The 25,395-nt window shown below is 39.0% G+C and overlaps 2 long non-coding RNA genes across 3 annotated transcripts in view; one reads left to right on the forward strand and one right to left on the reverse strand.

The window, feature by feature from the left end:
• The window catches only part of LOC106729277, a 96,182-nt gene that overhangs the window by 37,532 nt on the left and 33,255 nt on the right, over positions 1-25,395 (reverse strand). The window contains exons 3-4 of one of the 2 annotated variants that reach the window (XR_004325925.1): positions 18,582-18,713; positions 18,054-18,118 (exon numbers count right to left, since the gene is read on the reverse strand). This is a non-coding gene — a long non-coding RNA (uncharacterized LOC106729277). The remainder of the gene's footprint in view (positions 1-18,053; positions 18,119-18,581; positions 18,714-25,395) is intronic. The other variant, XR_001365659.2, reaches the window with a different exon arrangement.
• LOC116668698 lies at positions 14,803-23,425 on the forward strand. The gene is made up of 4 exons (XR_004325926.1): positions 14,803-15,133; positions 15,265-15,390; positions 20,414-22,091; positions 23,050-23,425. It is a non-coding gene; the product is annotated as an uncharacterized LOC116668698 (long non-coding RNA).

The raw sequence follows: 25,395 nt of genomic DNA on the forward strand, positions 1-25,395 counted from the left end.
CTGCTCAGGCACAAGTACATCAAGTCCTCTGTGTTGCTCTTAGTTCACATTTGTCCTCTTTAAACCAATGAGTCATAAGTTGGAAATATGTATGAAATAAGCAAGACTATGTCACTGAGTTATTTCTGGTTCAATATACACATCCTAGGACACCGTGCATTTGAAATGCAAATTTTCAAAGATGAGAGGTTTATACAAAGCAGAGAGGACTGGGGCTACAAGCAAAGAAAAATCAGGTGCAAGGAGACGTGGAACCTGGTGAAACGATGAGGGTTGGGTGAAGGGAATGAAATATTTCTTCATGCTCTCAAAAGGATAACTTTCTTCAGAGGAAATTGCATAAATTCTTGGTCACTTGAATTAACAGAGAGCTACTCTCGCCAAACTTCAGTGCTGGAAAACAAATGACACTTGGACCATTGCAAAGCTGACCCATCTCTCGTGGCAAATATGAGCCTCATATCTTAATGCAAAGAGAATTCTTCTATTAACAGCTTCCCAGCCAAAACTAATTACCTGAGAAGTCAGAGGATTCAATAATTGAGGAGTTTTATCATGAGAAAATGCAAACCTGAAAGTAGCCACACAAAATCCCCTGCCCAAGATGCAGGCCCTGTGCACGTGTTCACTTATGCAGCAGTTACCTGTCGGGCACCTGCCATGTCCCAGGCACTGAGGACACAGCCTGTTTCCTTGTGAACCTTGGGTTGTATGGGTCAAGACAGGTATTTAACAAATAATAAAAATAATATTTGTGACCATCAGTAGCGTGAAAAGTAGTCAAGGTAAGGGCCTTGCTTGTCTGAGTTTGGGGGCAAATGTGTGATGAAGACGCCAAGATCTGCAGTTTTGCTGAGTCCCAAAGAAGTGAAGGAGGAGAAAGCTTGGCAAAAACAAGCAAAGGGAATATCATTGCAAGGCCACGAGGCTGGAAAGCGAGTGAGGTTTTGGAGAAACCGGGAGAGAAGTGTGTACATGGAACACAAAGGCCAGGGTGAGACGGGAGATGGGGCTGGGAAGGGCCAGAGGTCATATGGAGAAAACCTTCCAGACCACGTCGAGAACTGTGGACTTTCTCCAAAGAATAATTAAAGTCACTGGAAGAAGGGGAGCGACATGATCAGATGTGTATTTTTCGAGAGAACCATCTTTTATGGAAAGAATTTAGTGGGGAGAAAAGGGAGGGAAAAGAAAAAATGTCCAGGGGCTGTTGAAATACTTCAACCTCTCAATCCAAGATGATGGCCATGGAGAAAGGAAATGTACAAAAGGTTGTGATGAACTGAGAAAGTCTTGTTAAGAAGACAGTGATTGTTTTCATGTCCGAGGAGGGCAGGGCTGGAAAGAGAAGAAAGGATGGGATTGAAGGATGGTCTCTGTGAGCCCACACTCTGTGAATTATTTAAAAAACTTCCTCTCTGGGTTACATCTATTCTTATAACTTAGACACTTAAACTACTTTTCCTACTATTTTTGTTCTATTTCCCCTACTATTATGCATAAAGTGGCTCATATCACAACACAACCCATGGTTGAAAGGCTCGCTGGTTGGGGTCACGGCAGAACAAAGGGAGGAATGGATATTACCCAGAGAGCACGGCCATAGCTCGATGCAATAACTTGTAAGATTTAGAAGACAGTTTTATATAGAATAATTTTATGTTACATGGAAGCAGTTTTCTCTTTTAGAAGTCTAAGTGTAGCAGGAAGTGTGCATTGAAATTAATGATGAAAAGAAGGGACAGCTGAAAATGTGCTCTGGTGCTGGTGGCTGTGAGGTCAGAGAGGGCAGAACCAGGGGGTCACCAACAGCAGTGTAGGTGGGACACACCTCAAGCCGCAGTTGTCAGCAGTCCTATTTTCTCCAGACCAGTTACACTACGTGTTTTAGGCTGTGGTTCTTGCTACATCAAACCTCAAACTCTGTTCTGCTTTCCCAGTGATTCTGTGAGACGCCTTTCAATTAATTTCCTTCCTCCATTTGTATCTGGCCTTTAAACTAAAACCCTTTAGTAACACAATATATTTCACATCCCACTCATTAGACAATTTAACAAACTGAAGCACACTCTCCAAATGTAGATAGTTAATTTAGTAGTCTGATATTTCATATTTCAGATGACTGATATCTTCATTCAGAAGTCTCAGTTTCTGTTATTCATTGTGTTTTATCACTTCCTTAAATTTATAAAAACATATCCTTTTCCCTAAACACACAGGTACAGGCCTTTGAGAAGATGGTGAGTACAGACGAGACCTCAAACTCTAAGGCAGTAAGTGTGACTCTTCCAGCTGGCGTCTTCTTGGTATCCATGCCACCAGGCGGGCTCCCACTAGCACTGCTGACCAAGAAACTGCCCCCTTGCACCTCCTGCCAGACCCAAAAGGCACACGACCTCAGAAGGGATGCTAGCCAAAGGCAACACGGGAGCAGCAATGAAGGGAGAAGATTTAATGTCACCACAAGCCAAAATGGAGGAGACCAAAAGTATGTAATTCCAGGCTCCAATTCCCACACATTCCTCAGATGATTCTCTTTGGGTATAATAAAAAAGATCCACCAGGGAGCTGAGTAAACTCCTCCACTAGGAGTCTAGCCCAGCCTGATAATCCTGCAAGCATTTCCACAAAGGTGTCAACGTCCCAAGGAGCCTCCAGCATGACCTTGCTTTGTTAATGGTTCTCATCCTCCCACTCCTTTCTTAGCCGGGCAGCCTCTGAAAGGACTTGGCAGCGCTCCATTGACAAAGTTCTGGCTCTGTATTTTAAAGGCAGTCTTTTTTTTCAATTAAAGCATAGTTGATTTACAATATTGTGTTAGTTTCAGATGTACAGCAAAGTAATAGTTATATTTTTTTCAGATTATTTTCCATCATAGGTTATTTTAAGTTATCCAATGTAGTTCCCTGCATTGTACAGCAAATCCCTGTTGCTTATCTATTTTGTGTATAATAGTTTGTGTTTGTTAATCCCATATTCCTAATTTACCCCCACCCTCCTCCCCTTTAGTAACGATAGGTTTTGTTTTCTATGCCTATGAATCTGTTTCTGTTTCATATATAGATTTATTTGTATTATTTTTTAGATTCCACATATAAGTGATATCATATGATATTTGTCTGTCTGTCTGACTTACTTTACTTGGTATGATAATCTCCAGATCCATTCATGTTGCTACAAATGGCAGTATTTCATTCCTTTTTAGGGCTGAGTAATATTCCACTGTATTTATACACCAGATCTTCTTTATCCACTGTTGATAGCACTTGAATTGCTTCCATGTCTTGGCTACTGTAAGTAGTGTTGCTAAGAACACTGGGGTGCATGTATCTTTTCAAATTGGAGTCTTCTCTGGATATATGCCCAGGAGTGGGCTTGCTGAATCACATCATGACTCCATTTTTAGTTTTTTAATGAACTTCCACATTGTTTTCCATAATGGCTGTACCAATTTACATTCTCACTAACAGGGTAAGAGGGTTCTCTTTTTTCACACCCTTTCCAGCATTTATTACTCATAAATTTTTTGATGAAGGGCATTCTAACTGGTGTGAGGTGATACTTCATTAGTTTTGACTTGCCTTTCTCTAATAATTAGTGATGTTGAGCATCCTCTCATGTGTTAAAGGCAGTCTCTTATTCTTTAAAGTCAAATCTATTATATTTTCTCCTGAACTAGAAAGCTACTGATATTCCATTAGTTTTAACTCAGATTCCCACTCAGTGTCAGAGGTGTCTGAGGGCTCTACACCTGACATCACAGTTAATGGCATTGACATTGCTGGGGCTCAGGACAGCAACAGGAGTGGAGTGAGAGAAAAGACTGTGGGCTCTGTAGGGTCATCCCTGCTAGAAGAAACATGGGCAGGGAGGGGACCCTGACTTTTTAATTTTGTATCTAACACATTCGTCCTAGGTGATTCCTGATTTTCCTCTAGTTCCACGTCTTCAACTATCATCTGAAGGTAGCCAAGTATATATTCTCAGCATAGATTTCTCCCTTAAAATGCCAGAATCATATACCCACCTGCTTACTTGACATATACATTTGGATGTCTAACAGGCAGGACAAACTTAAAACGAGCAATAGCAAAGTCTTGATCACGCCAACACCCTCTCCTAACCTGTTCCTCTTCTAGTCATCCCCATCTCAGTTCATGGCTGCTCCATTCCACTAGTTGCCCAGTCCCCCCAGATTTAGAGTATTTCTTGACTTCTTTCTCATTCTCAAATTTTACATCCAAACCATCAAGAAATCTTGTCAACTCTATCATGGAAAGATATCCAGAATTTGACCAATGCTCACCTCCTGGTGCAAGCTACCATTTCTTTTCACAGGACCAATTTCAGGAACCTCTTAACTGGTCTCTCTCATTCAAATGTTTCCTCCCCTACTCAACCTTGACATTGTTTTCACTTATCAAAATTAAACTTTTATCACATAAGTCCTTGCTGATCAAAACTGTCCTGCGGTTTTGCATCTCAGAGTAAAATCTGACATTTTTATTATGATTCACAAGGCTCTCCTTGATATGGTCCTCTATTTTCTCACCCACTTCCTACCCTACCTTTTCCTCTCTCTCTCTCATCCCACTCCAGATACACTGGTCTCCTTGCTTTTTCTTGTACATACCAGGCATCCTCCTAACTTGAGGTTCTTTGTCTATTGCTATTACATCCTTCTGAAAGGCCCATCTCCAAATTATAACCTGTAACTTCTCTTACTTCTTTTAGGACCTTCCCTGGCCCCTACATAAAACAGCCTTCTCATCGAGTAACTTTGTACTCTCTCATTATGCTTTATTTTCCATTGTCCTGCTTGCCTCCATATTTTTTGCTTATGTGTTTATTTTCTGTTGCTTCCCACCAGACCGTACTTAATGTAAACAAACTCTGTTTATTTGGTTCACTGCTACATCCCAGCACTTATGATAACGGCCATGCACATAAACCCTGACTCCATAATAACTAAATAAAGGGATGCATAAAAAGGGACCTCTGAAGGAACCATGATATTTGAAGATTTAGGAAATAATAATAAGAGAAGCCTATAAAGAAAACTAGGTAGTCTCCAAAGAGGAGACAAATACACCAGAAGGGCTAGTGACACTGAAGCCACAGGAAGTGACTATTTCAAGCAGGAGGAAGTAGTTAGCAAGGTAAAATGTTACAGACAAGTGGCCAGTGAAGTGTGAGGAGAACGGGGAGTGGTAAGGAATCAGGGCCAAGGAAGGAAAAGGTTTCAGAAAAGATGATGATCAGCAATGTTTACGAATTAAGTACGATCAGATGGTCATTGAGTTTGTAAAGCAGAGATTTAATAAGAGTGGTGAAAATGAGAATCTGACTGCAGTGGCCCAATTAGCTGCAAGGAAAGAAGATAATGAGTACAGAGCATTGTGTGGAGTAGGATGTATTTGGGGGCATTTTTTTTCAGACAGAAGAGTTTACTCCATTTTTGTACACAGATGAGCATAATCCTGTAGACAAAGAAAACTGCTCATGCAGTAAAAAGAGAGAATTGCAGAAGTAATATTTTGATTATTGGATTCCATTTCATCTTGATTACTCAAAGACATTATTCCTGTCCTTGTTTGAAGACCATACTCTTAATTCATGAAAAATTCAAAATAATACCACCCAAGTCTGCCACCCCTGCTTTTAATCTTCCTTTTCTCCTTTTACAATATGTGAATAATTGTAAATCCTGTATACAATTAGACAAGATTGATATATAACCCAGCTTCACACTAAGTATATATACTAAGCATGCTGATATTTTCAACTACATTTCATTGAAAAGCAATGCTGTTTCAACATGGCTGGACCTAGAGCTGATCATACTAAGTGAAATAAGTCAGAGAAAGACAAGTATCATATGATATTACTTATATGTGGGATCTGAAAAAAGATACAAATGAACTTATTTACAAAACAGAAACAGACTCACAGACATAGAAAACAAATTTATGATTACCAAAGGGGAAAGGGGGACAGAAATAAATTAGGAGTATGGGATTAACAGATATAGACTACATAAAATCATTAAACAACAAGGACCTACTGTGTAGCGCAGGAAACTATATTCAATATCTTGTAATATGGAAAAGAATCTGAAAAAGAATATATATACATAAAACTGAATCACTATGCTGTACACCAGAAACTAATACAACATTGTAAATGAATGATACTTCAATTTAAGAAAAAGGAATTGCTGCTTAAGACAACTTCATTGATTTGCTTATCTGCTAAAAGGTCATGGTTGTGAAACAGCAATCTAGAGTCTGACAACAGAAAGTTGTTGAATGGCTGATGTGGAGTTGAGGGCAAAAATCTCTGGAAATGAGCAGATCAAGGATTTGAGAGACCAGGGTGATGGAAATACACTCAGTAGAGGCATACTGAAATCACTGATTTTGGCAGGATTAATGTCAACACAAGAGAAGCAGTGAGCCAAGTGCGAAATCTGAAAGAACTGAGGTGATGTGGTCCAAACGTCTGGATGGCTGCCACAGAGAGCCACCTGTCTATCAGGCTTCCGTGGAGTTGGGCATCCTTACTCTGTATACCACCCCTGGGGGATCCCAACAGCTCCCACCACTTTAATGATCAGTTTTATGTTAATGGCTCACAAAAATACATTTCTGGTTTTGCCGTCCTCTGAACCCCAGACTCACATAGACAGCTACTTATATGACATTTTCACTGACTCTCCCACAAGCCCCCAAATTAAATACACCCCAAATTAAAGGAATCTCTTATTCCTTCCTAATGAAGAAATAAAGGAATCTTGACACCAATCTCAAGTTCTCTCTCTCTCATCCCACACATCAAAAAGATCCCAAATTGCTGTTGAATTTAGCCCCACTTCTCTACATTCTTCTGTCCCAACTTTACTTCAGGAGCCCATCCTTTCTTGCCTGGGTCTCTGCAGCAACTTCCTCATGGGTACCCCTGTCTCCTCTCTTCCTTCTGGTTTCCATGGCAAAGATTAATAGAGTGGGAAACAGTTAGGAGAGTCCACTTATCGGACCTTTCTTCTTGTTATTATTCTTGCTGCCCTATTTTTTCATATTTCCAATTTAAGAGAAATGCCCCATTTTATGAAGCTTGGGGAAGGCAGGATGTACTTCTCACCACAACAAATGAAAGAGGACAGATTTTTTTCTTGCGGTCTTCCATTACCTAAGGCAGGCGTAAGCAGTGTAAGGTAGGCGGGTTTGATACGCATGCTCAGGGCTTTGAATATGCTGTAAATAATGTGAAGGGACAGTTAGCTGTGGCATGTCACAACAGCACTGTCCAGGGGCTGGAGTGTCAGTGGGACCAGAGGGGAAAATGGTACTTTTCTCAGGAGGGCCAGTGCTGGTGGTGACATCTTCAACAGATTGTTATGATACATCACCTTGGCTGTGGCCCCAGCTAACCAGACCCCACTGGTTTCCCATGCATTTTCTGAATCTGGTTTGCCAATATCTGGTCAATTCTACAAGTATTCCCAAACCTGTAGGAAATATTCTCTTCTGCTTGAGCTAGCCAGTCATTTTCTATTGCTTCCCGTGAAAATTCTGACCAACACAGACAAGTCAGGAGGTTGCTGCAATAATTTAGGATAAAAGAGGATGGCAGCCTGACTTAAGGTAGGGGTATCATGAGAGAGGAGAGGGGAGGGTGGAAAAAGAATTAGCAGTTAAAATTCATAAGAATTTGTTGAATAGTGAGAGAAAGAGAAGAAAGAGAGTCACAGGGGATGATTTTTAGCCGAGGTAAATGAGGTGTTTCTAGTACTTCCAAATACAACAAAGAATAGAGAAATAACAATAATAAAGGAGTCAGGCAGATGAGGAATGGAGCACCTTTGTGGTGATGGGAGTAATTATCTTTTTATAACAGTTGAGTGTGAGACTTTGAGATGACGTTGTGGGAGACATAGAGTAGACAGATGGATAGATGTATGAATCTGTGGGAAAATGTCAAGGATAAAGATAGAGAATTGAAGTCATCAGGAACTGAAATCATGAGAGGAAATGAGATCACTCTGGTAGAGTTCACAGCATGAGAACAGTGGGTCGAGGATGGACATCTGGAGAATACCATAATTTAAGAGATGAGCTTAGGAAAAAAGCCTAGAAAATAAATCACATCGTTTTCGACCACAATTCCTTTCTTGATGAGACGGCATGACTCCAATTACTCTTTCTAGTTTCCTTGGACACGTAGAGCCCCTGGAAAATCATTTTCTTATCTTTGGCAGCTCCTTCTCAATGAGTAACCATTTCAAATAATTATTACCTGCCTGAAGTTTCTAACCCAAGATCCAGGCCCTCTGTTCTTTGCTGGCAACCTCTACCTGCAAGGCTTGAAATACAACATACCCCTCTCCATTGTAAACAATTATTTCAGAGGACAAATCTTTAAAAGCAACACAAAGAAGGGACTAGCTCTCTGTCACTAATACTTCCACATCGACCTCTTATGTATGAGGGCTTTCTCCATTTCCCCCTAAAACCACCCTAAGTGTACAGGTTCTAAAGAAGCAGAGCCTTATTCCAGCCATCCAATTAGGAGCTACTTAACCAAAAAGGGACTCTACCAGCTCCTCCCATGCCTTTAACCTTATTTTTGATCTTTGCTGACTCATATCAAACCAATACTGCTGGTTAAAGATGCAGACTCTGTCAACATGAAAAAAGAAATTGCATACAGTTATCAAATCATCTGTCTTTCTCTTAGTTTCCACTGGCCTCCTCAGATTTAAATGTTGCTACCACACAGCTAAGAGGTGATAAGACGAATCTATGTTCCATTCCTCCATCTTCCCCTTGTCTTGGGGTGGAGGGAGGATGAAGAAAGGGTTGCGATTAACTTTATGTGTCAAATTGACTAGACTAAGAAATATCCAAATAGCTAGTAAAACATTATTTCTGGATGTGTCTGCGAGAGTGTTTCCAGAAGAAATTAGCATCTGAATCAGTAGACTGAGTGAAGAAGGTTGCTCTCACCAGTGCAAGTGGGCACCATCCAGTCTGTTAAGAGCCTGAACAGAACACAAAAGCAGAGGAAGGGCAAATTGATTTCTTGCATGAGCTGGGTCATCCACTGTCTCCTGCCATAAGACATCCGCGCTCCTGATTCTTAGGCCTTTGGGTTTGGGCTGGAACTATACCACTGGCTCTCCTGGGCCTCCAGCTTGCAGATGGCAGACCTTAGGACTTCTTCTTCTCCATAATTGGCTCACTGGCTCATGTGAGCCATTCTCTAACAATAAGTCTCTTTCTATATATATACACCTCATGGTTCTGTTTCTCTGGTGAACCCTGACTAATATGAGGCTCAAGATAGGACAGGGAATTCCTAACCAATGTAACAGGAAAAAATGAAAAAGAAAATAATAAGCCAAGTATAAATTCATAGGACTATGCTGAGATTTAGATGAAGCAAACATATGTGAGAATATCAAGTTCAGAGTATTCAGAGATTAAAATAAAGGTTCAAGTCACAGAGGTAATAAGAGTTTAGGTTAGAAACAAGAATACTGGAAGTGAGAGGAGTCCTGGGGGTTGTTAAAAACTAGGAAAATGTTTGTAATTTATATAAAGATGTAGGGTAAAGCTTAAAAGTCAAGGGCATGAGAAATCGCATCAATGACACTCCGAGCAACATAGAAAGAAGAGAAAGCAAAAAGAATGAGCGAAAGCAGTTTGAAAGTTATATTTTAAAAAAGCAATGAAGAAGGCCTTTAAGAAAGTAAACAAAGAAAAGAAACTAAGTTTACATCATCTGACACCACTGAAGGGATGGAATGAGTTAGGAACTGAAATAGGTCCACTGATTGGACTATTGGCAAGCCATTTATGTCCTTGTCAATATCTGTGTCTGTACAGTGATGAGGATGGAAAGCAGAAATCAGTGGGTTGTCAAGTAGACGGGAAAAAATGGCAGAGATCAAGCAAACATTATATTTTCAACAACCGTAGCTGTAAAGAGAAAAATAATAAAATGATAGCTAGAAGGAGGCAGAAGGAGATAGAAGAAGATAGAAGTTAAGCTTTTTTTTTTTCTTTTCAGAAAGAGATTTGAGCATTGAGCATGTTTTCCTGTTATGTGCCAAATATGAAATCCAATTTGAATTGCTTAAACAACAAAGGGAATTTACTGGCTCTTTAAAGTAAAATGATCCAGAAGGAGAGTCAGCTTTAAGAATGGTTTGATAAGTTTCTGCTTCTCTAGTGAAAACTGGTCACTAGCGTCCACAGTGGGATCAGCTTCCTTGAGACCTCATGGCTTCCCCAGTTAGAATTTGTTGGTGAGAGAAGGGAAAAGGAGGTGACAGATGCTGGGAGAAAACCAGAAAGTGACTCCATTACAGTCCACACCTTTGGTTACAACAACTGACATCCAAACATACCTTTGATCCCACATACACACTTTCAAAAATACCGGTGCCAATGTGAAATATATTCCCTGCTTCCCCAAATGGAGTGAACTCAATAAACCTTTCCCATGACCTCATCTAGGCCAAGTCCACGGTCTCTGTGACAGGTGCAGCCTTTTCCAGGAGGAATGGCTCCAGTACCTACAGCTAACTGAGAAGTCCAGCACACAACACCCAGCAGCTACTAGTGGAAAGGAAACAGGATCATCATAATAAAACCTCCCACCTGGGGAAAAGGAGAATTGAAGTCAAGCGCTCTCTTTAAATGGCACAGTTCCTAGGACAGTTTTCTGGGGAGAGTTTCCCTGTCCATTTCCCTCCATTGCTACATCAGTGATGGACACTGGAGTGGCTGCCTTATCTGAGAGCTGACTATTTTAGCAGTCAACTTTCTGACAGTGTGAATTTGGGGGTCTATGAATAGATTGGGGGGTGAGCGGATACAGGCTATTTTTAGCCAGGCTGGGTTGGGTTTTTGGCAAAACAGCTCTCTCAGGAAATGAGAAGGACTCTTAATCTATTTGTTTCTAGCCCAGATCAGGGTTAGTAGTTAAAGCCACAGATGTTATCTGGTAAGAGCTGTTAAACCCTGACCTGGGCCTAGAAGTTTCTGTTTCCTAGTAGCCCAGCTTTAGTTTCTCCCATTCGCTTAGCCCTCAGTATAATAGTTTCTACCCAAAATCTTAAGACTGACAAGGCAAATATAAGGGGTCCCTTACCCCCTAGGGGGAAACTAGAGAAGGTTCAACAGAGGAACTGGGAAGAAGATCGGTAAACAGGCCCCTCCTGTACTCTGACTGTACCTCTTCTGAGTCCTCTCTCTCCCGGCTTCTGCTTATATTTACCTCAGTTTGTGGCCAGGAATTTAGTCCTTCTGACCTTATGAGAAACCAGATAACCAGATTTCAAGTCATGTTTGATAACAGTCTGAAAGCAGAAGACATTCCTTAACAAAATATCTCCTTTCAACTTCCAGGAGGCCTGATTTCAAAAGAAGCGTTATCTCTTTATCTTAAGACATTATGGAACACTAAACATAGACAACATACTTTAGCACTGATTTTTCTTACATGATTCTTATCCCAGAATTCAACAGGCCATAGTTTAAAAAAAAACAAAAAAACAAAAAACTCCTTTGTCACCACAAATAAGAAAAGTTCACTTTCCAGCACAAGACAGAGCAATTCACCACCCCTTCCTTCTTTGGTTCAGCAAGTTCTACATTTTTATTCACAACATCTTATTTTCTATTGTCGAGTTCAACGTCAGTCTAGTTCAGTAAGACTCATTATGTGGCAACAATAAAGGTGAGTTTGCTTTGCAGGGTTTTGGTTTTGGTTTTTGGCTTTGGTTTTTGTTTGTTTATCTCATGCATTTGAAAAAATCCAGAGACAGGACAGTCCTCAGTTAATTTTTGATCCAGGCTCCATTTCTCTGGCTCTCTCTCAGATCTGCTCATCTCTGTGCAGGAACATCATCCCCTGGGTGGTTTCCCTTCTAATAACAAAAGCTAGGCAGGCTTAACATCTGCCCACCACAGAGACATGGAATTCCCACAACACTCTCTGGAATTTGAAGGATCTGTAATTGTCATGTGTCTACTACTGAACCAATCCCTAGGTCCATGTGGATAACACGGGCTGAATAATCAGTACTCAGGGAATTCTTCAGAACTGAATTATCCACTCAAGAGCCACATGGATTTGCAAAATCAGAAATTAGCAGCTTTGAAAGTTGCAGTAAAACAATACATCTGGGGAACAATTAAGCAATGCCCCTATAATACTCAAGAAGGGGAAATGGACGTAGTAAAGCAGGAATTATTCAAAGGAAGACGAGCCTCTCATTGAAAGAAGAGATAAACCAGAAGTGAAGTGGAAGAGCTTATCTGCAGGTAGCAGAAAGATATCACATATGGCAACATATTAATTAATTAATTAACAATCCAGACTGTATTTTACACTAACCATCACCACTGACAGCCTGCATTTCCAAAGTCAACCTGCCTTGCCTGGAAACAAAGTTCTCTTGAATTTTATTTCAATTAAAAATTTTATTGAGATAATTGTACAACCATATGAAGTTAAATAAGTAAACAAATAACACAAAGTGGTGAAGTCTACACTTTAACCAGTTTCTCCAACAGTAATTTTTTTTTCAGTACAGTGGCATATGGTAGCCAGGATATGTACGTTAATACAATCCACCACTTCTCTTGGATTTCAAAACCAACTGAAAACAATAGAATTGATTCATAATATAGAAGAGAAAAGCCTAAAGTTCAACTGAGGAATGGTTTGTCTGATGGCCTCTTTGCTTTTGAGGAAAAACAGTCATTTCAGATAATGATGTATGTGGGAAAAAATGGGAGGAAGAAGTTTGCAGTGAAACTTATTGAGAAATGCCAGGATTTTTCAAGAAAATACTTGCCTACATAGCAATCCATATTTAAACACTAATGATATTTTATTTGAAGAATGTGTATCTGTTGTGCTTTCTAGTAACGAGCCTGGCAATATGATAAAAGCAACGATGACAGCATTTCAGAGTGGGCTGGCTTTAAGTCAAGGTGATTAAAAGAGTATTTCTAAGTTTCCATGATGTATAGTTACTTACGGTTACTATGCTCTGCTTAAAATTTCTTTAACTATGTATTCCAAATTCATCAAAAATAGTACTGTATTTTAGAGTGAAATAAATACAAAGAGTGAGAAACAAAAACTCTACCATGAATGAGATTCAGCAAACCAATCTTTAAAAAAAAAAGTGACAAGTGACATTTTTCACCAAATGTAGAAGTAGGATTCTGCAGAAAATTTTGCTCTTCTTTACCAAAGGATCTGAATACACCTATAGAAATGTACATTCTGGGGTCTAACAGAATTTTTAAATAAAATATTATTTTTAAATGGCACATGGAGCAAAAGAAATCAAAACTCCTTACCAATTCTATAGTCTTCTAATTTTATATCTTAAAGCCATTTCTAAATTAATTTTATTCAGCTAAAGTATTTATTGAGACCTATCCTATGACTGGCACTATCCCTGAATCCTGGGAACCTACTGGAATGCAAAGTAGACATAGTTCCTCCATTCTTCAGCTTACATTATATGTAGGAAGAAAGGGAAAAGTTTTAGAGGAAAACAAACATTTTTCTCCCCAAACTTTCTCATATCTGAAAGAACACTTGAGCAGAACACCTGGGTTCACATGGCTCTTTAAGGCAGGTTATCATTGCCTTAAACCGCACTCCTCAGGATTTTGGTGATTTAAACGAAGCCTTAGAGTGTCGCCTCGAAGTGGCAGTTTCAGTTGAACCCATGAAGTACTCTGCTTTCCCCACATCTGTTTCTCTTAATATTGAGCCAAGGGTGACAGTCACACTTTTCCTGTAGTTTCCTTCCCAAAATCATTTAGGAATATAGCAAATTTAATTGAAGGTGGGAGAAGATATATAAGAGGATTTGCATTCAAGCAAGGCATCCATTCAAACTAAATACTGCAGCAGGGAGGGTGTAGCTCAGTGGCGGAGCATGTGCTTAGCACGCATGTGGTCTGGGCTCAATCCCCAGTAACTTCGTTACATAAGTAAACAAACCTAATTACCTCCCCTTAAACAAATCCAACTTTTAAATTTTTATTTATTTTTATTAAATAAACAAACCTAATTACCTCCCCCCAAACAACAACAAAATTTTTTTAAAAAAGACAAACTAAATACTGAAGCCTCTGGCTACCCAAATAGCTATGATTTGTTTTTTTCCCATGGATCATTTTATCCAATTTAGGACTCCGCCTAAACCATCTCTCTGGCCTTTCCTTCCTCACGTGGCCCTTTCTCTTCTCCGTCCATCCCTTCAGTGTAACCCCTGATGCGCCTGACTCTCTTCAGCCTCTTGTCCAAATGTAGTTATAAGCCTACCTTTGCATAATCCAAATTCATCAAATTCTGTATCATCCTGTTCCTCTGGAATGTGATTATAGCTTTAAATAGCAGATCTGTCCCTTCATTATTACATCATGAGATATTGCTATTGCAGGTCTGTAGTTGACATAAAAACAGTTGCTTCAGTATACTTCTGGGTGAAACAAGTGGAAAATGCATGTCCTAGTACCAGAGAGGAATTTGGGGACGGGGGGCAGGGGCAGTGGACGGCAGAAGTCACCCCCTGGACAAAAGAGTTCAAAAGAAACAAATGCAAGACATCACAAGACAGTAAAATCAGTTAAAATTTGCCCTCACCATGACCCCGCCACTCCACTGGGCTTTTGGACATGGTGTGCCTCCAACGGGAAGCGGGAATAGAAAAGCCTCAGTCACTCTGGCGGGCAGCCCCTCAGAATGTAGGACGTGAAGCCATGAGAGCCTGGCACGGCCTCAGAAGAAAACAGGTGTGGCGCGGAGAGAGGTGATAGTAAGGCACGTGGCTAAGTTAGGATTGGGCTTGATTGCAAGTAACTGGAAATCGAACAAACAAGGACCAAAGGAAGGGTGAATGTCTCTCAAATAACAAGAATCTCGCTGCCCTAGGAATCAGGATGCTTGAATTTTTCTGTTCTGCTATTTTTAGCATATGATTCCCATCCTCATGTCACATGACAGCTGCTAAACCTCTGGCACTGCAGACAAGAAAAAAGAAGGGTGCAAAGGGAAGAGTGAAATCCCCTTCCTTCAAGGTTCGCCCGTTTCATCGGTAAGAAAAGGAGGGAAGTCCTCTCTCAGAATTTCCTTCCTTATCTACTTGCCTAGAACTATGTTGCATCCTTACTCTGGCTTACAGGAGATGGGATCTTGAGTGTATTTTTTTCTCTCTTGATTTTATAGAAGTCATGGGGGAAGGAGTTTATAACAGGGGTGGAGAGAGTCAACCCACTTGCACAACTGGAGAGGAGATGAATAGGAACCCCTCACGACTTCCAAGACCCAAGGAAAGAGAAACACAGTGAAACAGTAAGTTGCTCATCAGAAAGGTGCATTCACCTCAGGGACTCACATGTTCACTCAGGAACAGTAACTTTAAAATATCAGTGACATCAAGTGAGATGAAAGGTATTTCCCGCTGAAGCCACTTGAGAAGTCCCCAGTGTTGATATGGCATCTAGCAAATAGTGACATATAGGTATATATGTGTCAGGTGTGCATGTGTGTGTCTGTGTCTGGGTGTGTGTATGTGTGTGTACAGAAGGCAGTCGGAGATGAGGACAAGGGGGAGGAGAGAGAGGAGGAGAAGTAGTTGTCACCCGAAGATAAAAACCCTTGTTCAGGGACAAGAGAGCCTGGAACTGCATTTCAAATACCTCCAGAAGTATTAGAAAATAAGAGCATGAAGCTGGGCTATATTCCATACAACAAGTTAATCTGGAGAACACAAAAGAATTAATGGATTATGGTTTTACATAAATAATTGTATAAGCTTTGACCTACAGCAAACTTGGCCATACATTTGTTGGTTAAGTAACTTCATTTAAAATCTTTTTTTTAAATGAAAGGATAGGTTCTAAAAATATTTTCCAGAAAATTTCAGACAAATGCAGAAAAATACTGGTGGGCATGGGTTGCTAGCATATATTAATAATGTTCTGATAATGGACTACCAAGAAGTGTGAAAGTTGCCCCTGTTTCAAATATTTAATCTGGGTGCCAAAACAAAATTAATCAAAGTAGAGATAAATTGTGTTGTATTAAGATGTAAGATTTCTGATGTTAGTTTCTGCTTTTGAAAGAACACCAATAGTATTCTCACCATGCTAAACATATATATATATTTTTTACAGGAGAAACTGTTCCAATTTTTCTTAGGTTCCAATATTTCAAAAGCTCTAAATTTGATCTTGACTATTGGCACTTTCATAATGCTAACACTCTTTTCAATAAAGACATGCAGACAATAGTGGATCAGGACATATTAACAATGAAGTTCCACATGAATATTTTGGAGATTTGTCACTCATAGTAAGAAAACTGGAGGAAAAATAGTCATGGATGGAATTAATTGGTTTTTGAACCTACTCTATCTGGTAAAGGAAGAAACTTATTTGGGTTAGTACCTGAATTATCTAGATCTTTCAAAAGAAAAAAAAAAAAGACAACTAATTTCCCTTGATTCAGTTGAAAAATAAAAGCATTACATGAGAATATCTCATTTGAGTAATTTTCAAAAGTATCCTTCTTAATAATTTATTATTAATTATAAATAATGTTCATAAATCTAAAAACTCCACTTAAGGAACTATCCTATAATGCTGGTAGTTTCATTTACAAACACACTTACTGTGGTGGGGTTTTTTATTTATTTATTTATTAAACATATATTAACTGAAGACAAAAGACCTGGCACTGTTGTTCTATGGATCAGGAACACAGTGGTAAATAAAGCCAAAAAGTTTGTCCTGGTGGAACTCCTTCTAGATGGGGGTAGGAGCAACAGACATCAACACACACATACAAACATAGACATATCAAATGCGTTCAATGGGAACAGATACTATAGAAAACAAAAAAAGGACATAGGTAAATGAAGCTGGGGAAATTCTGTGAGTGGGCTGAAATTTTAGTGTTGACAGAAATATAAGAGAAGGTGAAGTTCAAGTAAAGGCCATGGAAGCTTTCTGGGGAAAAGCACACCTGGCAGAAGGCAAGCCGGGAAGGCCCGTGGTGCAGTGAGACCGGCAGGGAAGAGGCCACCAGGGCCAGAGTCGGATGAGGAAGAGACGGAGTGGTAGGAGGTGAACTCAGAGAGGTGTCGGGACACCAGACCGCTAGAGTCGTGTGAGCCCTCATTAGGACTTGGACTTGAAATTACAAATCTGGCTACAACAAACTCCTCAAATGAAATGAACAGTACACTAAGGCAGACTTAATATTTTTTTCAGGATGATGGGCTACAATACTGATATTAAAACTATGTGTATGAATATTTCCTAATGACATTGGAAAACCTCTTGGTAGAATGCTAAGTGAATGAAGCTGTCTACATTGTAAAAGTCAGCTGATTTTAAATATCTTTAAAAAAAAAGGCTAGAGAAAATCATGGAAGGAAATGTGTTAACATGTGAAACGGCAAATAATAAGATTACGGATGTTTTGTTTTCGTTAGCTTTTGTTTTTTCCCAACTTTTCTTCAACATGCACATAGAACTTTCATAACCAGAAAAGAATTTCAGTTAATTTTTTTTCAATTGGATGAATTTTTTTAAAAAAAGGTGAGACCCTGAGGTAACCAGCTCTACGCAGCCATGTCTCCAGAAAAGCTACAGCTGTGGGCCCAGTTTTAGCAGCTCTGGCCTCACTCTCCTTGTATCATGAGTTGTCACATTTTTCCTAGTGACTGTCTATGCTGCTATTTTAATTATGTGGAGAAATAGCTGAGGAAAAAAAAAGGAACAAAAAACAAAACTGGAACCAAGTTCTTGGCAAAGACTAGCTATTTAGTGCCGGAGGCAAGCACAGACTGAACTCTGAGGCAGGATCTGAGGTAACTTTCCTCATGGTTCAAAGAATGCAAAATTCCTGGCAGAGAGCTGCTTGTTTTTCTAAATTGAATGAATTTGTTGCAAGAGATGGTATAGATTCTCTCATAGACCCAAGGAGGAGGCTTCAAATGAGATCTGTACCTGCTGATCTGCTAGGTGCAATTGTGCAACAGAGCCAGCCACTCTGCTTCAGTTCTTCTTTATTCCTGGAATGACAGGGGTGGGGAAAGGGACAGCAGGTGATGGGAAAGCATTAAGCAACCCACCTGCAGACATTGCTTAAATCCAGGTTAGGTTCACAGCACCTCAAGCGCCATTTGGCAACAGATCTTGTTAGCAAACCCTCTCAAAACGTAGGAAGGAGTGGAGGTGAAGAAAAGTGTAAGCATGTTTTCAAAGAATACAAGATTTGATGAAGTCTAGTTAGGAAAACAAAATAAAAGATCGAAAAATAAAATAAAATAAAAAACCTGTGGAGACACAGGTTTATATGCTATCACATCAGCAATGTATACATTACACCGGACTTGTGATCCAAGGGGGCCTCGGACTAAGGAAGAGCAGAAACAGAGCCAGGAACGTAATATGATGGCAGTTCCCCCAGCATAGTGTCTTTCCAAGGGAACGTGCACACAAACAATGTACATTAAATGTAATTCTCTACTTCACCTCATACAAACAGATGCAAAGTTGAAGTCTGTTGATCTCCTTCCATTTTCCTGGCAGCCACAAATTCAGAGCTGTAGTACATGCAGAATTCCAGGACATGCAGAATCCAAGCAGACACAAGGGATTCCTCCTCTGAAATAGACAGAACTGATGTTTACTTAGGGGACTGAAGGAAATAAATGAGTTCTTAACATACCATCAGTAAGACTAACCATTCAACTTACCAGGTAATAAGTGAACTTCTACAAACCCCAAAAGTAAAGTCTTCATATGTTTCTGTGGAGATGTGCTTCCTTCTCTGTGCAACACTGAATGAACTAGCACTCAGGAGCTGAAAATCACACACGTGTGTGCACACACACATGCACGCACATGGACTCTGCTCAGCCATCAGCATAGCCAAAGTATCGGTAACGCCCATGAAGAATGAATGATGCCCAATTACAAACCGAGTTTTTACACAAGGTTGAGGGTGAGTAAAGAGATAGTTTCCTTTTTCAGCTCTGGAGGAAGCTATAAAAATTAGATTGATAGATACATACATATATATACATGTATATACACATATATGCATATTGATATATACATTCATGCATGCATACATACATTCATTAGCTATTCCCATTGTTGCAAATTAGTGACCTTGAATCTTTCGTGGCCAGAGCTGAGACCTTAACCTCAATGCAATCATAACATTTGTTTGTGCTTATGTATCAGGCCAAGAACAATAAACATTTCTTTTGCAATTCAATTAACCACCACCAGCACCCCACCCATCCCCTCAGTGTTACAACTAAGATCTACTTGGTATAGTCACTTCCGCTATATTCAGGAGAGAATCTCAACCCATGGCACTCCCAAGTATCAAATATGTTTTTCAAGTGGATAAACTGAAGAACAGAGACAAAATTTCTAGTGGTTCTATGTAATAGAAATAGGATACATGATCCCCGCCCTTGACCTCAGATCAAGAATGGGCTTGTGACCTAGACTGAGGCTTCACCCCAATGTCCAAAGTGTTTGGTCCGAGAGGAGGGAAATTCCCCAAACCAGGCAAATCAAAGTACTTTCCTGGGTAATCTGGAGTTTGAGAAGAGAGTAGTTTTTGTTTTTGTTTTTCAACAATTTGATCTCAGAACTATAATTGAGGCCAAAAATTTCATTATCCATTGTTAAATTAATTAAGTAAGGAAGCTATTAGATTTAGGAGGTGCTAATGCTATGGCAGCATGTATAAGTAAACCAAAACCTGAGCCTTTCATGCCACAAGGTTAGGAAATTGAAACCTAAATGTAACTAATCACAAACAGCCAACTAGGCTTTAAGCTCTAGTCAACCAATAATTTTCTCACATTGCTTCTGCCTTTGCTCTACAAAAGCCTGTCCCTGAGCTGCTTTTGGAGAAGCACTTCTAACCACTTCTGGTTTGGCGTTGCCCCATTCCAACTGATTTTTGTTCAGATAAACTCTTAAGATGTTTAACAGACTTCAGCTTATTTTTAGTTGAAGTGTAGTGGATTTACAATATTGTGTTAGTTTCGAGTGTTACAGCGAAGTGATTCAGTTAAATACATATTTTTCAGATTCTATTCCATTACAGGTTATTACAAGATATTGAGTGTAGTTCTCTGAGCTCTGCAGGAAATCCTTGTTGCTTCTCTATTTCGTACATAGTAGTTTCTATCTGTTGATCCCATACTCCTAATTTATCCCTTCCCCATCCCCTTTCCCTCTCGGTAACCATAAGTTGGTTTACTATGTCTGTGAGTCGGTTTCTCTTTCATATGTGCATTATTTTTTAGATTATTGTCTTTTTAACACTGTATTTCTAGCTGTGCTTTCAGGTGGCCCAGGAAAAAAGGGAGAGGTCAAGCCACAGGAGAAGCAGCGATGAGAAGGAGCCGTCCAAAAAGTCCCTCTTTTCCTTCAAGCAGCTCAAGCTGTACCACTTGCAACCAAGACTCCCGAGCAGCAGGGCCAGATACTCTTCAGGAAAGACGGCCAACAACACCTATTGTGTGGATGTTAAACCCAGTACAACTTCAAGGCAGCAAGGGCAATAGAACCTGACTTAGCATCCCTGTTTTCTTGCAGAAGCTTTCCCTCCCTCTTCTTCTCACGGTTTAGGAAACATACAAGAGTTTGAAAAAAAAAAAAGTCAAAGTTTTAGCACACCACCACTGCTCAGCCCAGTTTACCACACAGAAATGCCATCTGCTGAGCAGGCTTCAAAGCAGGTGAAGGCTGACCACACGGCCCTCCTCTCCGTTTTGCTTCCCTATCTTTCTGTCTCTGCTTCATGTCTCATGAAACTTTTATGTCTGAATGTTTAAAAAGTGATTTATGTACGATCCGCTGTAAGCATTTAGCTTGAGTATCAAATACATTTGTCTGCTGATAGATAAAAGAACAAAACTGTCTTCTGTCTCGAGCAAAACTGAAGTGAGGCAAATAGCGGTATACCTAAGAACCAAACTTTTTTTTTTTAACTTGGCCGATCCTCCCTGCTGTGTGCATCTAATGTTTTGCCTCTGAGAATAGAACTTATTAGCAGCCCTAAAGTAAAAAAAAAAAAAAAAAAAAAGACAGGATATTTTCAACAAGGGCCTCCGCTTTGCCAAACATCCCAGAGTTTGTCTCCAAGGACTTGAAAAGAAAGGAAAGAATGAAGAACGGAAACCATAAAGCATGCACTGAGGCTATCATCTAATTACTGAATGAAGGGCACAGTTGTTTTGTCTGATTGCACTAAGCTAGTTATCCACTGCTAGCTTCATTGACAAAAGGGGAATCTACACAAATTATAGGGAAACTCAAGCACTAAAGGAATGTTCTGGTTCAGAGGTTTGCAATGACTATTGGCTTTGGTTTTTGGCAAAAATCTGTCTTTGCCGCATGAACTCGGCTGTGCTGGGTCAGCCTGAAGCGTTCCCAAAAGCCTAGAAGAGGACAGACTTCCTTGTCATCTGTATCCCATCAATAAATTAAAGTGATGTTCTCCAGCTCGTGTTTGTTTCTTGGCAGGGTAATCTACAATCAGAAAAAGAAAAGCCTTTCATTTGTGGACTCCAGCTAAAGGAAGGAAGCCTTTGTATGTGGATTCACTGGAGACCAAAATATTAAAAAGTGGAAGAGGAAAACCACATGCTACAGTTCTCCTTAGCAAGCGGCTCAAAGTTCTGGTTAAATAAATGCTTCAGCTCATTACGCAGAAAAGTCTGACTCTGAGAAGACAATACACTAGTAACAATATTGATACCTCTGAATGTTACAAACATTGACATTTTAACTAATGTTCCATTTTCTCCTACTGTTTCTTATCAGAAACACCTAAAAATTAGATACTTCAAAGAAACTTAAACTGATGACACATTTTAGCACAGTGCTTTCAGATTTGCACTTCACTTAAAAAGGAAGTGAGGAATCCAATGGAATCTGTATAGAGGGTAATATTCATAAGCCAGTGGCTCTCTCCCAAGGCTAGCTGCAGCAGTCAAATCCAGATTAGAGGTGAGAAAAATCACTGTACTGATTATCTGAACTCTCATAATAATGTATAAATTACATTATTACATATAAACTCACATAAATAATTTTAGCATTGAGAAATCTTACTATTTCTCTTGGTTCTTCAGGGGTTAACCTTGCCCTCAGATCAGTTGTGAACATTGGCTCAGATCAGTACATTGATGAGAATAGAACTAGTGTTCAACCGCCTGTAGGAGAGAAAGCACTGGGGTCTCCTGATCCCTTTTACGTCGACCACATTCGTCTTTGGCTTCCTTTTTTATCTTTTTGAAGCAGTCAAGCAAGAAATTCTAACACCTGTATCCTTTTAAAGAATATGACTTCTGGAGCAAATTTTTAGTACTTTATGACTTCATGTACCAGTGGTTCAGCTCCTTACAAGAGGGCATTAATTTGGTTTTTGTTTTGTGGTGGAGTCACTTACGAAAACCAGCAGCTGATCAAGTACAAGGGGTATGACTGGTGAGAATATTTGATGAAAACTTGAGAGAGGCGTTTCTTTGTACAAAAATGTAGATCTGGCTTCCGTTACTCAGCAGAAAACTGAATGTGCACTTACCTAGTTTACTGGAAAGAGGACTAAATCACAAGTCAGGAGATTTTTGTTCCTAATTCTGGCCTTACTGAGTGCTGAGCAATATGCTCTCCAGAGCCAGACTGCCTGGCTTTGAATCTTGGCTCTGCCACTTACCAGCTGTGTCACTGGTGCTAGTCACTTAACCTCTCTGAGCCTCAGCTTCCTCATCTTAAAATCAGAATAAAAACAATATTCATCTCATAGTGTTGTAATATAGATGGCACATACTAGCCACTATATAAGTGTTTGTTCAATAAAATTAATTATTCTGCTACTGACAGCAAAGATCAGATCTCAGCCTGGTAAGGCTCGGTTTTTTGGTTGGTAAATGGAGATAATAATTAGTGTTTTTTTTCATCATAGGTGTCTCCAGTGAGTAAATTATCTTATCTTTTGCCCATCCTGCTTCCAGACACAGGAAATCCAGGCACAGAGCAACAGCACTCAACATGGAATTTAAAGTGTTTGCAACAAAATTCTATCAGGAACTGCTTCAGGCTGTGGACAATTGAGTACTATTTTCCACTGAACAGAGGTTTGTACCTGACTAAGAGAAAGAATTCATTAGAGGACCAAAGAAGTTTTGTCTCTAAATGCCCAGAAGATACATCATTAACAGCATCTCTATGGCAAATCAGGCACATATGAGAATAATGAGCATTTCAAAGAGTCTTTTTTAAAGACTGACATCAGGTCACTATGAGGAGTTTGATCTGTGACTTTAGGCGGATTACTTCTTCTTGGAAAAAAATTACTTTCTAATAAAAGAAATCATTAGTTTAGTTGTTGCTATTGTTGTTTTTAATTACCTTTCATCACAATCCTCTATTAGTCATTTGGACAACAATGACGAGTTTATTCTTCTTAGGAAATCTCCCATAAATAAGAAATAGGCACATTTAATTTTCCTTCTGAATTCATCTTTTTCCTGAACCTCAAGTTTGAAAGAATTCTTAAAACATCTTCCAATTCAATCCATTTGAAACTTGACACTCATGACAGGGTGATGCCCAGTATATGCTCCCCACCCCATCTAGAAATAGCAAACTACTCCATTTCCAGACAGCTCTTATTAAAAATCTCTCATTGCATCAACGGTTAATAATCTGGCAAAAAACAAAATGTAAAGATACACCTCACACTATACACAACAATATTTTCTGGATCAATGAGTGCATCGCTTTTTATAAATTCAATAAAATCAAAGAAAACTAAAAAGGAAATTTACATTTATCAGATCTTTGGAGAGGTGATGACTTTTTAAGGTTAAAATATAATAGAAACAACAAAAGAAAATAATTAACAAATTTAACTACACAAATATGTGAACTTTTTAGGGAATAACCAAAACTAAAATGATAAGGCATATAGTTAACTGACAAAAAAATATGGATGAGCAATTAATAGAAAAAGAAATACAATCAGTAAATAAATAAAATATTAAAGGTCTCACCAGGAACAAAAAATGCAATATTTTATAATAATTAGATATCACTTTATGCCTAAAAATAACTATTGCCTTTAAAATTATCTACTAATTTTATGTAATAATAATAATTGTTAATTATTGCCTTTAAAATCAGACAATGCAAGGTTCACAAAATATACCCACACAGTGTTGGTGGCAACATAAATTATGCGATCTTTAGGAAAGCAATTTGCCACTGCACAGTAAAAGGAATTATATTCATTATTCTACCAAATAAATCTTCCTTGTGGGAATTTTATTTTATGTAAAAATCCAAGAGAAAAAAAAAGACTCACCTATATTTATATACTTATAAATTTTTAAATTTAAAATGGCAGTATTATTTAAAATGGCAAAATATTAAAAAAAAAAAAAAACACATAGTGTCCAACCATATATCCCCTCAAAAGAATACTTAAAAGCCAATGTAAAAGGCAAGTATGGAACTTACTAAGTGAGTCTTTGCCACTCTTCCAATCATTTCTTAGCGCTGCTTCCTAACATTCTAGAAACCCTCTTTTTTGAAACTCAGTGTTTACATGTCTCTTAAATTCCCCTCCCACCCACTAAAGCAACTCACTCAGGACTGCCCTGTGAAAAACCCTAATTCTTTAGATCTGGGGTGTTACTGGGAAAGCAATCAGATATTATGTGCACAAGCAGTTTATTTCAGGAATCAAAATATTTTCCGCCTGCTGAAATCTCCATATCAATGATTCGTACCACTCAGTCATTCAAGCCAGACTTTTAGGAGTTATCTTCACTCTTACACCTCTCTCCTCTCCCTTAGTCAGTTGGTTAAGATCTGCAGAAGTGAACTAACTTCTCTTCTCTGTCTGGACTATATTCAAATATCAGCAAAATAACATAAAAGAGAAGTCTGTGGAAAAATCAATTTAGTACTAAAATTATACTATTATAAAACTGAAAAATGAGAAATAGAAATAGAATATGCACGCTAAAATATAATTTCCAACATGAAGGAAAGTCCTGAAAAAAAAAAAAAGATCGTTCATGAAGACAATAAAATAAACAGATCAAAGCGATTAAGGAAAAGAACATAAATATTGACAATAAAGACATCCCAACACAAGGCCAACAGGACTTTCTGAAATAGAAAATCTAGCAGTTGCCTTTCTCTGAGAGAAGCCTGTTTACTCATTCCCATCTGAAAACACTGAGAAATAGAAGTAGGTCAGTGATAAAGAATCCAAAAAAATTAAAAAAAAAATCACCATTAT

This window comes from Camelus ferus, chromosome 14 (genome assembly GCF_009834535.1).
Source record: "Camelus ferus isolate YT-003-E chromosome 14, BCGSAC_Cfer_1.0, whole genome shotgun sequence".
In the NCBI taxonomy this organism is placed as follows: Eukaryota; Metazoa; Chordata; class Mammalia; order Artiodactyla; family Camelidae; genus Camelus; species Camelus ferus.